Source organism: Danio rerio, chromosome 10, assembly GCF_049306965.1.
Source record: "Danio rerio strain Tuebingen ecotype United States chromosome 10, GRCz12tu, whole genome shotgun sequence".
NCBI lineage: Eukaryota > Metazoa > Chordata > Actinopteri > Cypriniformes > Danionidae > Danio > Danio rerio.
The window spans coordinates 48,052,628-48,067,251 of NC_133185.1; the positions used below are offsets into that span (position 1 = coordinate 48,052,628).

Genomic DNA, 14,624 nt, shown 5'->3' on the forward strand with positions numbered 1-14,624 from the left:
TATAAGCTCCTTGCTTAAGACTGATGTTTTAATGTAAACTTTTATTCTCTCTTTATGTGTAATCATGTGCTTTGCATGGTTTCCCTTGCTCCTGTGTTAATATTATGGTTTTAATACTTCTGCAATCAATGTTTAACTCTACCGAAGCTAAACAAGCTCATAAACAGCTCATGTTTGAAGTCGTTTTAAAGCTAATTTGGAACGAATGTTTACATTTTATGTCAACACGAGTGCAACATATTAACATTAGTTTAAGAAACTTGAACATTTCTGCCTCGGTTTACATCAAAATACCTAAGCAAATCACTATACTTCAGAACAAAGGGCCATAAAACAGGTCTCAGGGAAGTTGATTTCTGATTGGTCAACTTGGCCCTGGAGGGAGGATACAAACTATCCTTATAAAGCTTGTGCCCAAGGCCACCGCCCCAAGCAAGTCAAGACAAAAAGAGAAACCTACGACAAAGAAAGAGACCTAAGCAGAGAAACCTCCAAGAAAGCAGAAACCCCAGAGACCTCAGGCCAGAGAAAGGCTTGAACCTTTCCTGTCAAAATTGATATGTGAAAATAAGGGATATGCCCACCATAATAAGGGATTCCCCCGACCTTCTTTAAAAAAAAATCCAAAAGTTTTGTGTGGAGCTACTTCCATAAACTCAAACGATGCAGTTTGTGACACGTGTAACACAATAGCGAGGTACTGTGGTAATACCACAAACCTAATCAAACATCTACATATAAATCACAACACAGAATATGACTACATTATGACTAGGCGGTCAGAAGAGGAGGAAGGGAGAGGCACAGGTGCTGCCAGGGCGACACAGACAACGCTCACAGTGTCCTTAGGTGTAGCAGGTAGGCACTATCCAGGTACAGTGGGAGAAAGTGCAGCGATGTGGCTGTATTTTGGGGTCTTGGGTTTTTGTGACAATGATAAAGCAACGGAAAAAGGTGAAAAATCTTCAAGGGGACCGAATTAACATGTCACTAAACCAAAAGGTGTGAACGTGTATTGTTTTATGTTAAGATGTTCAGGCAGGCGTTTTTTTATATGCTCAGATGCTGCCAATAAATATGTAATTTGGTTCTATTTTTGTGTGATAATTATTTATCAATAAACAAGAATAACTTATAATATGTCTCGTATTCAGTATAAAGTGACACTTTTTAGTACATTACTTGTTACTTTAATTTCCCAAACAGTAATTTTGGGCAAAGTATCGGCGATACTCGCCTTTATTTTACTTGGTATCGGATCGGATAGGAAACCAGTGGTATCGCACATCACTAGTGAATATATTGTATTTTAAAACAACATCATATCACTGCATTGTCCAACTGATTTTTATTTTTACAAACATTTAAAATATTGTATTTCGCACAACAAAAGCAGTGCATTGCTGAAGTAGGATTCTACATTCAGGCACATTCATATGTTGTGTTATGAACTGCGAAACAATTAGGGATGCAACATTATAGATTTTGGTTGTACGATTATATAGTCGGAAGAATAATCATGGTTTCACGGTTATCATGTCTAATGTAAATTCAAGCTTTATATTAGCTAAGTAGCTATTTAGATAAACTGTTTGCCATCTGGTTTCCTGCATACATAATCATTTTAATAATAATTCGTCTTTAATAATAAAACATTGCTCCGCTTGTGCGCACATATTGTCATTCTTACAATAGCAATAACAAACTTGCAAGCGGAAAAGACATGATATGGGAACGGCCGCTGCTGTAGTTAATCCGGTGAGCGTGTGTATTAGCCTCAATGTACATAGCCTACTTGGAACTTTAAGCTAGCACACGTGACAACTTGTCATAACGTTTCCGTGCAACAGAAATGCAGCTTAGAGAAGCCTTAACAATTCATTAACTGTGACGAATTAAACGGCAGTTGATAGTGAAATCAGCTAATCGTTGCATCCCTATTAATGATTACAGTGCATTGTACAAAAGGCATTTTCTACAAAACATATCCAAATGTTGTCGGCTGTCTGCACCACTTGCGTGTGGTAACTCGCGCTCTGCGCAGCCTCTGCAGCTCACGCTGTATTGAACAGACGCATGTCACTTTATAGCTATAGCGGCCGTTTTTCGACTGAACTCAATTTATTTTTCATGTCTTAGTCACACTATTTGGAGGGCCGGAACAAGTTGCCTCGGGGGCCGGGTTCGGCACGCGTGCCGCCAATTGAATAGCTCTGCGCTACATTATTATGGTGGAGAATGCGCGGGAAGTTTAACCTTGAGCTAATTCGCTACAGTAACTAATAGCTTTTAACCTGCAGTTATATAGTAAATAGGTGATGTCTACGGGCTCTATTTTGACAGTCCATGAGTGCAAACGCCAGGCGCAAATGCTTTCAGGGCGTGTCAGGACGCATTTTTGCTAATTTAAGGACGGGAAAATCCGCTTTGCGCTGTGGCGCATAGTCTAAAAGGATTGAGTTTATTTTCTTAATGAGTTATAGGTGTGTTTTGAGAATAAACCAATCAGAGTCTCCTCTCCCATTCCCTTTAAGAGTCAGCTGCGTCGCGCCATAAGCGCACATGACGTAAAGTAAGTTCACTTTCGCTTTTGCTCTCGTGGATAAGGAAACCTTCCCACACAAACATTAATTAGCCTATAAATAATTAATTTCGTTTGTTAAGCCAAAAGATTCGTTTCAAAACTATTTCTAAATTCAGTTCTAATTTCCAGCAACTAATAAATGCACAATAATAACAAAGTGTGTTCAAAATACTGAGTTATTTCCAAATACACATGCTGTGCCCCATATGGTCTAAAACCTGACAGGTGGAAAAATCTAAGCTTGTTTTTAATAAAACAAATATAAATATGGATATAATAAATAATACTGCTAATAATGATAACATTATACAAAAGCAAATTGAATAAACTGAAAAAGCCTCCCAAGATGAAGAAAGTATGAAGGCAGTGATTTTTAAATTCATGTAGGCTAGAAATTGATATGTTTTGTAATATTTTAATAATTTATATTTATATCCTATATATATATATATATATATATATATATATATATATATATATATATATATATATATATATATATATACACATACATATATATATATATATATATATATATATATATATATATATATATATATATATATATATATATATATATATATATATATACAGGCCCGGATTGGCTAATCAGGAGAACCGGGAGAATTCCCGGTGGGCCGGTCCGTTTTTTGGCCACGAGGGCCGGTGTCCCTAGCTGCTTGCACTCTCAGCAGTTGCACTTTTTTTCATTTATTTATTTATTTGACCATAGCCTCACTGTTTTTATTCATTATTTTGCCGCAGCTCCGCTCTTTTTATTTTTTTTCTCGCAGCCCCGTAAACAAAATGCAGCCTGCAAATTATTAATGATGTAACTATCATCATTCGACTCTAAACAGCGGCACCTTAGTGAATGTAAGAATTCGAATAATTAATATTGATTAATAATACACCTGCTCAATGAAAATCAGATGATTCACTACATTAATAAATCTGACATAGTGCCATATTTGTTTGTCATTCCAGCCACATTAGATCAACAGCGCCACTGTGGTCCAGTGGTCAGCACGTTAAAATATGACACGGCTGATCCGTGTTCGAACCTCATCTGAAAAATTATTTTTTATTTTTTTATTGTTAAGACATATAATATTGTTAGGGTTGTTGGAAATTTGAAGTTCTAAAGCAGAAAAATGACGTGAAAAATGACGTGAAAGTGTCCTTAGAAACTGAATTGGAAATGACCTTATTTTAATAGTCAGTTGTGAACTGAGATGGGCCGGTCCAAGGCTTGAAACTCCAGGGCTGAATATATATATATATATATATATATATATATATATATATATATATATATATATATATATCCTTAATATATTATATATTTTTCATATTTAAAGATATTTGCGATTTGCTCTGCATCTTGTGTGTAGTGTGTAAGCCAGGCGCATTTTGCGCAAGACAATAGACCGACTTTGTTCTGGTCTAAAGAACAGACTATTTACAGTTTCTCAAAATAGCAACGCGCCAAACACACCTGCTTTTTTAGACCAGAACGCCTATGGGCGCACATATCAACGCAAATGCATTTGTTATTTAAACAGTGTGGCGCAACATCTCAAAATGTTCCTTGCGCCGAGCTGAAAGTAGCAAAAGACTATTGCGCCGCGCCTTGCGCCACATTGCGCCGGGTGTATGATAGAGCCCTATATGTCCATGTTCAATGAAGTGTATTTTGAATGCATTTGCGTGACGTTCAGGCTGTGGGTCAGGTTTTTCTCTGCTCCATCTATCCAGCTCTGACACTGAGCTGAACGGCTAAGCACAGCCATGCATTAGAAAACATGAACAAACAAATCAGGTCACGGCCCTCAGCTCAGGGGAGTTGTCAGAAATGCAATATGAGATATGAGAAATATATTTTCCGAAGCCTCCGGTGACACCGACTGCATTAAAAACAGCGTCAGGAGCTTTATCAGAGCTCTGTGACGGCTTCATATGTAGCAGACGCAGTTATTCAATTGATGCATTGTGGATAAACACGCTGGACAATGGCGATGTACAAGCAGTGTTCTGTTTAGATCAGATAAGTGCGCTCACTTCACATTCACAAAGCATACAGTAGACCGGGGGTGCAACACAATCACAAGAGAAGAGTTTTAGTCATGCAAACATAGCGTTAGCAGTAAATTAAACTGGGTTATGATTTCGCCCACACGCAGAGCTGCAGAGATGACGCTCTCCTGCTTCTTCACTCTCACAGAAAGTCTATTTGCATGCGATTTTGGTCAATTGCACAGTATTTAACTGTAATATGAACTGTTTGACAGTTATGTGATATGTTACTGTATTTTAAAGCTGCATCTCACTCTCAATCCTCTCACTTTCTTGTGAACGTATAACCAGAATCAAAGGCTGATGTGGTGGGCTTTATTGTTCAAAACTACAATATTGAGATTCGACACAAGAAAGGAGTGGACAATGTGGTCGCTGATGCACTTTCTAGAGCGTAACTAACTCATTCTTTTCAGTGTTGCCAACTATTTCCAATGAAAAGTAGCTAAAGCCTGCCTGAAAAGTAGCTAAATGCTGCAAGATGACATCACGCACTAATTTGCATATCAGTGACGTCATCACGTAGTATCTGACAAGTGTAACCGTACGTTCACACCGAAAGCCGCGAAAGTGTCAAAGTAGCCGGAAGCCATTGAAAGCCAGCAGCGATAAGTGTTGAGGAGCAGCGCAATCTTGCCGGTGTGGCCGTCGAAGAGAGTTGAAATTAAGTAAACTTTATGGTAATGAGCTGTGATGCGGTTCGGCGGCAAGCAATCAGAATGAAGAAGTCCACCGCTTTAGAGGAGTCCAGAGAACACAGACCTCTGAACTTTGGTTCTGACCACAGTTGTTCCCAACGGCTTGATTATTACGGTCGCCGGATTTCCAATTATTTCCAATGTTTTCTTACAGGAAAATACGTTAAATTAGTTACTGACGAGTTACTGATGTGCATTAATGTTATAGATATTTATCCTTAAAAAAAAGCGTGAATCTTATGCGACAGTACAAAACAGGATCACTGCTTCAAGATATTTCAGACATATGGAGACATTGGATAATTAAGTGGAGCAAAGCCACAGCACCCGCAACATGATCGTCCATTGTTACATGAATTTGATAAGAGCGCAACATTTTCACTCTAGAAAGTATCTTTTATGCAGGAATGTAACTGATATGCTGCAACGGCCCCTTTAAATACGAGATTAATGTGGCGAATTTTGACGTCAAAATTCGCTACATTGATCTTGTATTTAAAGGGGCCATTGCAGCGACCTTGGACGCTCTCACTACTACTAGTTAGCTCATCTTGTCTCTAACTCTCTGAGCCGCCGTGTATTATTTTAAAACATTACATCCAGATGCACAATAAAAAGGCTCTTTTTCTTTTAAGTTCCCAGGTTTTGCAGGTTGCAATGTCCCGAATTTTCATTGCCAGGCTTAAACCAATTGTAATGGTTTATTTTTTGATGCAATTCGCAATTTCCCCAACCATTCGCAGAGCCTGGGGGACCAGAGTGAGTGCTCCAACTTGGTTCATCTTCAATGCCTCCTCCTTCATCCTACCCCAGACATGCTCAATAATGTTTATGTCTGGTGACTGGGCTGGCCAGTCCTAGAGCACCTTTCAGGAGCTTTGATGTGGAGTCTGAAGTATGAGAAGGAGCGCTATCCTGCTGGAGAATTGTCCCTCTCCTGTGGTTTGTAATGTAATGAGCAGCACAAATGTCTTGATATCTCAGGCTGTTGCAGATCTCTCGTACACCCCCATACTGAATGTAACCCCAAACCATGACTTTTCCTTCACCAAACTTGACTGATTTCTGTGAGAATCTTGGCTCCATGCGGGTTCCAGTTGGTCTTCTGCAGTACTGGTGATGATTGGGATGCAGCTCAACAGATGATTCAGCAGAGAAATCCACCTTCTGACACTTTTCCTAATGATCAACGAGAAATCAAGTTATTTGCTGCTCTTACAACTGAGATCGACAACAAGACTTTTGTCAGGTAGTGTATATCAACGTACATATTAAAGAAAAAACTGCACCATATAGATATCTTTCAAATATTTGGTTGCCTGTCAAGACTGTAAACTCTGCATTATTTGTACAGTACAATTGTAAATATTAATCTACAGTCTTACTGGCAACCAAATTCCCCTGTAAGTAACTGTAAAATGTACAGCAATTGTTTTAAACTATACTTTAGGCTTGGTTTTATTTTCAGCAGGATAACTGAGTAACCCTCTACTGCACGGCATAACCATATGACAACATGATACTTATGTTCATTTCCCTGCCACTCTTTCTTTAAGACCAACATGTTTTGTTTTGTTTTTATTGGAAAGAGAAGACCTTAGAGTAGCCAATGATGTGCTTTGGTTAAGTCACATGACATGTGTTTTTCTTTAGCGCGATTTCTGACAGACTGGCGTTTATTGTGAGTAGTTGCTAAAAGCAAATGTAAACGTCAATAAAAACAAACGATTAAAGGATGACAGATCCACAATAAAATCTGAAACATCACCTCCAGTAAGTTATGATGACATATTCACAACTCAATTCTTTTAAAATCAATTAGTTTTTTGTAAATCGATTCAATGTGTGTTACCGAATGGCAACACTGTGCAATAGTGGAACATGCAATATTGCAATAGGTTAGCTAGCTAGCAAGGCCAGCAGTGAACTTTTAAGTTGTAACAATAACAACATGGATGCTAGTAATATAATGTTGATTAGTCATGTGTTAATGGCATTTGCATCATGGATAAAATCTAGTTTTAATGGCGATACTACTTTTGAATAGATATCAATACAGGGAACAGTGTATTAGCGAGCACCACCATGCTCTATGGTAATTTAAAGAAGAAAAGGACAGAACTGGCTCTTCCTGCAAATGAAAGTGAGGATGAGATGGGTTTTAGTGACCATGAGAATGATGCAGACTGGACATTTGATAGAGACAGCTCAGGTAAGTTAGCTCAGATGCAGATAAGACAGGCATAGTATAGTATATAGTTTAATATATAAACATTGTTGGCTAGTAGCTACATTATTCTGATGCATCTGGATATACTAGACTTGTTATTTATTTGTTATAATATTTACTGGAGAAAATATTTATATTTACTGTATGTTGTATTCATGATAATACAATATAATGATTGTTTTCAATAATATTCAGCAAAAAAAGAATAAAATAAAAATAACTGTTGGAATATGAGTTGTGGTAAAGTATGTATAATGTCAGGGTTGGTGAGGGGAAATGGGGAAAAAGGAGCGAGGACTCAAGTCCAGGGAAATGGGAAATTTATTAAATAATAAAAAATCAAATAAAATGCAAAATAAACTACGAGGGGGAAAACATTAACAAAACAAATGGGACTGGGCAGGGCAGGCTGGCAAGGATCAGGACTGGAAACACGACAGGACAAGACTTCAAATGACGACATGTGATGACGAACTGGCACAGGACAGCAGACATGAGGGGTTTATAAACTGTAGGAAATTAACAAACAAACAGATGAACATAATTAACTAATAATGGGTTAACAAGGAGGGTGGGACTAGACAATAGACGGGAGAGCACATGACACAAAGAGACAACACAAGCCATGCGCTCACATAAAACAAGACTAGAACACGCAGCCAATGAGAGAACTCATTAACCGTGTGTTCATAACACAAGCACATGGTGCATGTAAACATGCACCACGTGCTAAACACATTACCAACAGAAGACTGAACGCAAGACACAAGTACTCGATGAATGAAAGCACTCACCGTGCACTCACACACGCAGCGTGCATGTTTCGTCCCAGCGCAGCAAAACCGAAACCAACTAGACTGAGACACTGGGAATGAAACACAACGCTGCAGACAGATGAAAACAAACACGAGTACAAGAGCATACAAGAGCGCGCACATTCTGCATACACTCCCGACGGCGAGCGCACATAGAGACACACAATGACAGAAACAGGACAAGACAGAACTAGTGTCCAAGCTCTGCCACCAAAACAAGAATTTACAAGACCAGTGGCAGAACCCTGAAATATATGGTGTTATTTATAAGTTCTGTGTTAAAGCTCATAATGCTGCAACACCAATTCAATTATTTCAAACGAAAAAATTATTCATTGTAAGGAAAGTTTTAAATGTGAAATTTCTAAGTTAGATCCACTGTTGAGCGTTGTTGCCATACGACAACATATTATAAAGCACCTTAAAATAAGATTTTTTTCCAAAAATGTTTTTACAGCACTTCAAGTTAAGCCATTATGTTTTTTTTTTTGCGTGCGGTAGAGGGTTAATTCAACTCTTTCTTGTCAGATAAAAATACATTAATTAAATTAGGATTAGATTATATCGAAGTACATAATAAAAAAAACTGCACCATATAGATATCGTTAAAATATTTTGACCGTAAGACTGTAAACTGCAGTATTTGTACAGCACAATCATTCATTCATTCATTTTCTTGTCCCTTTATTAATCCGGGGTCGCCACAGCGGAATGAACCGCCAACTCATCCAGCAAGTTTTTACACAGCGTATGCCCATCCAGCTGCAACCCATCTCTGGGAAACATCCACACACACACTCATACACTACAGACAATTTAGCCTACCCAATTCACCTGTACCACATGTCTTTGGACTGTGGGGGAAACCGGAGCACCCAGAGGAAACCGCAGGGAGAACATGCAAACTCCACACAGAAACTGCAAATGAGCCGTGGTTTGAACCAGCAACCTTCTTGCTGTGAGGCGACAGCACAACCTACTGCGCCACTGCCTCACCCACAGCACAATCATAATTACTAATTTACTGTAAATTTACAGTCTCACTGGCAACCAAAATCTCCAGCAGACCACTGTAAAATATTTTCTTTAAACAGTATACTTTTATTTTCAGCAGGATAATTGAGTTGATTCAACTGTTTCCTGCCAGATAAAAATACAGAAATTAAATTAAGATTAGATTATATCAAAGTACATAATAAAAAAGCTGCACCATATAGATATCTTTTAGTTGAAGTCAGAATTATAAGCCCCCTTTAATTTTTTCTTCTTTTTTAAATATTTCCCAAATAATGTTTATCAGAGCAAGGAAATGTTCACAGTATGTATAATAATATTTTTTCTTCTGCAGAAAGTCTTATTTGTTTTATTTCGGCTAGAATAAAAGCAGTTCTTAATTTTTTAAACACCATTTTAGGGACAAAATTATTAGCCCCTTTAAGCTATATTTTTTCACTATAATCTACAGAACAAATCATCATTATACAATAACTTGCCTAATTACCCTAACCTGCCTAGTTATCCTAATTAACCTAGTTAAGCCTTTAAATGTCACTTTAAGCTGTATAGAAGTGTCTTGAAGAATATCTAATAAAATATTATTTACTGTCATCATGGCAAAGATAAAATAAATCAGTTATTAGAGATGAGTTATTAAAACTATTATGATTAGAAATGTGTTGAAATTGGGGAAATAATAAACAAGTGGTCTTATAATTCAGGGGGGCTAACAATTCTGACTTCAACTGTATTTTGTTGCCTGTAGCAAGCAGAGATATATGCTTTACGTGTATATCTTCTGACTAAATCTCACAAAAAAACAGCAAAAACACTTGCAGTTTCTCCAGAGCTTGTGTAACAGGACTGCGGAGTGATTTTTTCTGCAGTTTTCTTCTCTTTTGCTCAGAGATATTGTCTTTTTTCACGCGGCGGGCTGGGATTTGTGAGAGCGCAGTGCAGCCTGTGTGTCGATTACAGGACAGATGAGAGTTTCTGCTCTATATGGAAATGTACAGTACACACATTCATCTCTGTCACGTATTTTCAGTGTGCTTTCGGCCAGCAGCAGCAGCGCGTCTGAAACCGTCAGATAACAGTGAAAGGCTCCAGCGCATCGCTTCAGTCTATAGGAACACAGTAAAACGTGCTGATGGTGCATTTACTGCCGCATGTACAGGACCTGTGTGTGCTCCTCTGAATTAAAAAAAAACATAATAAAAACATGTTGAAAGTGAAGAAGTTGATTAAAATACTGTCAGATACATGCAAACAGCGTAATAGAGATTGTGTAACAGAGGAGTTCCTGCTGGGATGTATACAGGTTTTATGTCGGAGTCAAAAATTGCCAACATCATAAACGTGTTTTACTTCCTTATATCTTTGTGTTCAATTTTGAGGGTTTAAAAAAATAGAAACTGTCGACCATGTTTTTAAAGCATGAAACAGTAATAACAACACCACCAGAAGCATACAAATAAATTAGAGCTTTAAATTGGGTTTCTGTTCCTTAAAGGTGCTGTAAGTTTTTGACTCTTCTAAAGCATAGAAATACCATCATATGTGTGCAGATATTTCAGAAACATGCTCGGTGAACATTCTTGTTTATCTGAAAAACAATGCTGAAGTCAGATATTCTGCTTTGAATGTGCGTTATGTGCTGGAACAGCTGTCTTTGTTTTGGTTCTTTTAACCCCAATTTAGCCAATTATATTACAGCATCCCGAGTTGCCTTCATGGAAAACAGCGTATTTCATTCAGTCAGTCATGAAGGCTCTCAAAGCATGCGTCCGTGACTGAAATGAGACCTCCAGTGGACAGAAGCAGACTCTGAAATGAGATGCAGATTCAGAGTTCCACATGAGGTGGTTATTAATTAGCAAATGATATAGATATTACGAGTGTAAACATTAGGGGAGCAGGTTACATTGTAACCCTGTGTCTTAACTACATGCTACTTGATGAGATAGGCAGTGATTAGCAATATGGTTGTCTGATCTAGACGAAACATGACAGAAATTTAAAACCAGCCATTCAGAAGCACAGAATAGTGCACTCACTGCACTCCAACAAGATGGTAAGGTTTATAATATATTTAACACATATTAAACCTCTTTAACGTTATTAAATGTAGATGCTGAATCACTGATATGTGTTTAGTTCCAAAGTTTAATTTAAAACTGTTTATTTTCCAGATCTGAGCTGCTGCTTTCAGTAGTATGGCAATAAATTTGATGTAAAATGGCAATCAAACGCACATTATGAGCATTTAACACTGAATAAAGCACATGAGGTGTACCTGAGCTGATCATTGTCAGTTTACTGTGATCTCTCCAGTGCGACAACTGGTGGAGAATGCGCAGCTATTGAAGGGTCACATGTGACATGTTTACTTTAGGTGATGCAGTGGCGAAGTAGGTGGTGCTTTCGCCTCACAGCAAGGTCGCTGGTTCGAGCCTCGGCTCAGTTGGCTTTTCTGTGTGGAGTTTACATGTTCTCCCTGCGTTCACGTGGGTTTCCTCCTGGTGCTCCGGTTTCCCCCACAGTAGGCTAAATTGTTCGTAGTGTATGAGTGTGTGTGTGTGAATGAGTGTTTCCTAGAAAATGTCCTGTATCATTACGCTGGTTCATTATGCTGTGGGTGGCGACCCTGGATTAATAAAGGGATTAAGCCGACAAGAAAATAAATGGATGTTTACTTTTTGAGTGACCTAAATTAGAAAAAACAAAGACTTCAATGTAATTACCGATCGTTTCTCAAGATTTGCCATTAACAGGTTCAGAAAGAAAATCACATATTTTTCTGTTCATCAATGAAGGATGCCTGAATAAAAGAAAAATGAAAAGGTATGAAGAAAAAATGCACAATAGCGCAGCTATTGAGGGGTCACATGTGACACAGGTAATTAAAATCAGGTGTGTTTCTTTCTGTAGGGTCCCACTCTCTCTCTCCCACCGCTTACCACCAGCACCTGGGGCTAAAGATAGGCCTCATTCACCGTCAGCTCGAGGAACTGGTCGTCATCAACTCCGGCTCACGGAGAGCGCTTCCCCCAGCCGAAACGGAAAGTGTGCGCTGCGCCGCTCACGGCAGTGGCCCCTGGATGAGTGCGCCTCAGCCAAAGAGCAGGCCAAAGCTCTAATTGACCTGGCCTGCCTTTGGCTGCTTGTAGATCATCTATAAGTTGCCCAGGTAGTCGAAAGGCTTGTGATCCACCGCCTGCTGCAGGCGTTGCCTTACCAGCGACAACATCTGGTAATGCCCGGCGAGGGCATGGAAAGCAGATGGAAAGCTGAAGTTTTGGTTTTGCTAATAATAATGTTTTGGTTTAGTTAACACAGAAATACTGGCATAGATGATACTGAAACATTAGTTTAGTTTAAACTGAAGTTTTGGTTTAGTTAATGCTGAGGTTTTGGTTTAGTTAACACTGAAGTTTAGGTTTAGTTAATACTAAAGTTTTGTTTTAGGTAACTCTCAAGTTCTGGTTTAGTTAATACTAAAGTTTTGGTTAGTCAATACTGATGTTTAGGTTTAGTTAATACTAAAGTTTTGGTTTAGTTAATACTGATGTTTAGGTTTAGTTAATACTACCGTTTTGGTTTAGGTTACACTGAAGTTCTGGTTTAGTTAATGATGTTTAGGTTTAATTAATACTAAAGTTTTGGTTAAGCTAATACTGATGTTTAGGTTTAGTTAATACTAAAGTTTTGGTTTAGGTTACACTGAAGTTCTGGTTTAGTTAATAATGATGTTTAGGTTTAGGTAATACTAAAGTTTTGGTTTAGTTAATACTGATGTTTAGGTTTAGTTAATACTAACGTTTTGGTTTATGTAACACTGAAGTTCTGGTTTGGGTAATACTAAAGTTTTGGTTAAGTCAATGCTGAGATTTTGGCTTTGTTGAAGTTATTAATAAAATTTTGGACACAGAAACATTATTTACTTAATACTGTAGTTTTGGTTCAGTTATTACTGAGGTTAAGATTTAGGTCATTAAATTTAGGTTTAGTTACACTTATTACAGTTTGGTTAAACCTGAATTGTAATTTTCCCACTCTTGACTCCTCATGCTTGACAAAAAATAATAATGATCTAATATTGTGATTCCTGTGCTTTCTCTTCTCACACAATGGCCTTGTCAAGGTGAGACAAGCACACGGCTCTTTTATCACGTAAAAAAAAAAGAAAGAAAAAAAGACATTTTCTATTCCATATCGCGACCATGAGAACTTTTGAGCGTCTCTTAAGATGAATGTTGAATGTGAAAGTCGATTGCCATGGCCTTCAAGCTCGTGCATATCATTTCCATTATTTCTTCAGCTCCACGTTTTTTTTTTTCCTACATAAAACCGGAACTAATGATGGAGAAGTCGGACCAACAAGTTCACCTTCCCAGCACTCCTGATCTTCATTTACATTGGCGTATGATCCTGCCGTGTCTTTGATGACTGACAGGCCTCTGCTAAATAAAAGAGGAGCCCATTTCCACATGTTCTCGCAGGAGCGGATCGATTGAACCCTCTCCGGCTCTTCTCCTTCAAAAGACCCTTGGCTGTTGAAAGTGAAGCCTACAGGAGACGAGGCGTGACGCATCATAATGGCCTGCAAATAATGAAGATGCCACAGAACAAATGTTCAGGCCGCCGGCTGTTTCTCTAGACCTCCATCGATGAGCGTGTTTATTTCCCTGAAGGACATCGGCTTTACTCCTGATGAAAGATGAGAATGATCTGAGACAACAGAACAAGAAGGAAAAATAGAACAAAAAAACAACGCCGCAATGGCAGCCACTGATATGTCAATAGCTATGTGTCCATCCACCATTCCATGGAATATCGCATTAAACATGGCTAATGGAAATGTCAAGATGCGCATACATTTTGAAAATGTGCATCTAAAGCTTATGAGCACAAATGAGTAGGATTAACTTTTTATCCAATAAGACAAAATGTGCACACACTACACAGGAAATACATTTACTGAGTGAATTTCAGCGTGCGCATCAGTAAAGAGATGCATTGATGGACAAAGCAGCATCTTTGTTGTGCTGATTGAAAAAGGCCTCAGCTCACAGTGCTTCAGTATTATTATTCTTCTATTATTACTCCCTCCAGAACTGTCTTGGGCATCTGCTCTGTAAAAAATGTGCTGGATAAGTTGGTGGTTCATTCCGCTGTGGTGAGCCCTGACGAATAAAGGGAATAAGCCGAAGGAAATTGAATAA

General features: G+C 38.3%; 2 long non-coding RNA genes across 2 annotated transcripts in view; both read left to right on the top strand.

The window, feature by feature from the left end:
• The window catches only part of LOC141376480 (uncharacterized), a 56,722-nt gene extending 42,109 nt beyond the window's left edge, over positions 1-14,613 (top strand). Inside the window, exons 2-3 of the long non-coding RNA XR_012386610.1 lie at positions 6,470-6,607; positions 12,331-14,613. This is a non-coding gene — a long non-coding RNA (uncharacterized lncRNA). The remainder of the gene's footprint in view (positions 1-6,469; positions 6,608-12,330) is intronic.
• LOC141376482 (uncharacterized) lies at positions 6,942-8,879 on the top strand. Its single transcript, XR_012386613.1, has 3 exons — positions 6,942-7,131; positions 7,257-7,833; positions 8,645-8,879. It is a non-coding gene; the product is annotated as an uncharacterized lncRNA (long non-coding RNA).
• Positions 14,614-14,624: the final 11 nt, after the last annotated feature.